Source organism: Atta cephalotes, assembly GCF_000143395.1.
Source record: "Atta cephalotes unplaced genomic scaffold scaffold00001, whole genome shotgun sequence".
In the NCBI taxonomy this organism is placed as follows: domain Eukaryota; kingdom Metazoa; phylum Arthropoda; class Insecta; order Hymenoptera; family Formicidae; genus Atta; species Atta cephalotes.
Window position 1 is genome coordinate 7382722 of NW_012130065.1, and position 3139 is coordinate 7385860.

The following is a 3139-nucleotide window of genomic DNA, read 5'->3' on the forward strand; positions in this document are numbered from 1 at the left end:
TATATATATATATATATATATATATATATATATATATACCTCGTTTATATAAAAAAAAAAATTATCTGTTTGAGCATAGTTTTCACTGTTTGTGTTTCTATTGGCCAATTCTAATTTGTCGTATATTAGCGAGTAGTATATTGTGGAAGGATAGAGTGCTAAATTGTGGATTGTGTAAGACATATCTTCCTGTACGGTGTATATAGAAAGGATCGTGGTGAAAACGGCGATTATGTAGCATAAATGGCGGTACATTCGACCAGAGAGGGGTCACCTTATTCACAGTACTTGAGTTATCACACACAAGGGATTGCAGTGATTCTCACTATCGAATATTGCATTGTTGTTCGGCGATCGTACGCCGGTTGCGAAACAATAGCGAACGACAACCCTTATTACACTCCTAAGGGAACTCTTAGCGTAGTAATGTCCGGTCACTGGACGAGCTCTGCACATGTCTATTTTCACCATTCAAACATCGCGCGCGTTTCTCGCAGGAAATAATGTTCAGTTTTATGTCAAGCAAAAAGGGCGATTCCCGTAACGTTGTATATGAAACGCACGTAACAACCACAAATACGTTACGCAATCTCTTTTTTATAGCCATTGACGTTTTGAAAACTACGCGAAATTCAAACGAATTGGTTGTTCCCAATGCGGCGTGTGCTTTTAACGATGGCGAGTTATTGACACTTCACGTTCGTTGTATTCTATATCTGGCTATTGTTTCAGCACGTTTGCGCATAATTCCTTTTTATAAGCGGCGTTCAAAAAGTATATTTAAAAAAAATCATGTACGTGTTAGCTTTTTTCTAAAAGCCTTTAATTTATTGGGGGGAAAAAAAACGTTAACAATTACGATAGAAACGTTATGTGTACAGATCACAATACTATCGCATGACGTCAAAGTCATTGGTTATAGCTATTTGGTGCAGAACAACATGTCGGTCACCCATATATTACGTTAGATAAAACAAATATTTTGCATGGTACAGGCTAGTATTTCGTCGAAATCAAGAAAGATGGTTCTTCACACATTACCACATCTTTACCGTCGAGGACATGCGTCACGACCAGAGATTTATTGTCGGACTGTCATCGCGTACGAGTAAGCGATTTGGCCGAAATTCGGATTACACATCGTGACAAACGTTCGTGTCGCGCAACGCGTCACTCTTTACGTCTGATAATATTTGTTGAAATACGCACAACGCACGGATGTTGTGTTTTTTTTTGACATCAAAAGTGCGACAGGATGGCCCCGCCTCGTTCGCCAGCGCTGAAAAAGTGACTTCAAAATTGGCCCGACATTTTTCTTCGAACCAATCTGCGAGAAACGTGCTTGTAGAAAGCGAGCGATAGGTCGAACTTCCGGTTGGCACACGGTGGCACCGTTTCCAAAGTGTGTACCTCACTGTAAAAGTCATCCTACGTGTACACGTGCAAGGTTAATATATGCATACAGGCGGCAGTGTGAAGTGAAGGGTTGGGGTAGGGCGCGTGGCTGCATTAACTTGATTAAAGCGCGTATCCTTCCATCAACAGAACACCGATGGGCGCATGTGAAAATAATCCTTAAAACTTGGGCGAGAGCGTAAAAATAACGAATTTTTCCCGCTCGAAGTTCCTTTGTAACGTTCGCAGTCTAGAAATTGCAAACGGATCTGATTGTTTTCGGGACACGGTCGCCCGGAAGCGAAATATAATAATTTCTCGCATTTGTTTTTGCGTCCTGGTAATTACATCCAAACGTGTGGAACGCGGTAAGCTTTCCCGTGCATCTGTGATTACACACCGAGCTGTGCGTTGAACGTGAATGTCTGCTTTTACGACAAAGCGACAGTACTCCGTTTCACCGTGTACGGTAAATATTGGCTAGCATCTGGACGACATTACACGGAGAATGATGCACACACACACACACACACACACACACACATACACACACACACACGCGCGCGCGCGCGCGCGCGCACGCACGCACGCACGCACGCACTCACGCACGCATGCATGCACGCACAAATACATTTTTTTTATTATGATGGAGGTTTCACATTTCTTGTATTTCATTAATTAACTCTTTTACCCCGAGTGGAAATCTAATATGGGGTAGTATTATTTAGTGCTTTATGACGGGAAGTTATGAATAAATAGTCTCGTGAAGAGAAGATTTAATGAAATGAGTTTACAGCAGCTTCTTTTTGTACATGTCCTTTAATGCTTACATCCTCCCATCAGCAGAATGTAATGTGTGCACAACTGGATAAAAGCAACTGAATGTCAAAACAATACTTTTAGAATTTAATTACCTTCTTCATATATAAATATAAATCTTTTATTATATTATTTATGTTTTGATAAATTAAGAATTTTACAGATCACATAATATATAAAAATTAATTCAAAATTGTAAAATTATGTAAAATGTAATTTATAATTTGAAATTAAAAGAATATTTTTTTCTATATGTTTTTTAAAGATCTAAGTAATAAATAGCTGTCTCAAGATTGTTGCTTGTCATTATTGCTACTAACAAAATATTTTTATTATTTAATTCAATTAAGTTTTTTATTATTTAATTAATCAATTAGTCAATTAATTAATTTCTAACAATAAAATTCGAATAATTTGCAAGTGTTTCTCAAATAAAATAAAATATGCGTCTTTTATATGTTTGTTTCAAATATTTTCCTTTAACTGCTATTATCAGCTTTTCATTATCAGTTCGGTTTTGTATTCCCGGATACCGGAACCTATTCCTCGTACTTATTAGCTCATGTATGGGGCTGGCGCAAGATTCGATCTCGATGTGATACCACATCGTGGTTTACCGATTCTCCCATCGGCCGTGAACTGCCCACAAATGCCAACGGCAGGGCTTTCGCCACACGATGCACCACGAAGCGTCATTACACTACAAGGTTTGAAATGGACGGGGATGGCACGCAGAGTGTATATATTTGTGTATGCATGTATTTGAATGTGGGCTTTGATGCAACAGCGTGAACAAAGAGAATGCATGATGCACTTGTCTCCCGCGGCTCATCCTATTTTCTCGGTCCGTTGATCTGCATCGTGTCGCCAGTTAAACATGGATTCCTCGCCAATATATATATATATATATATATATATATATATA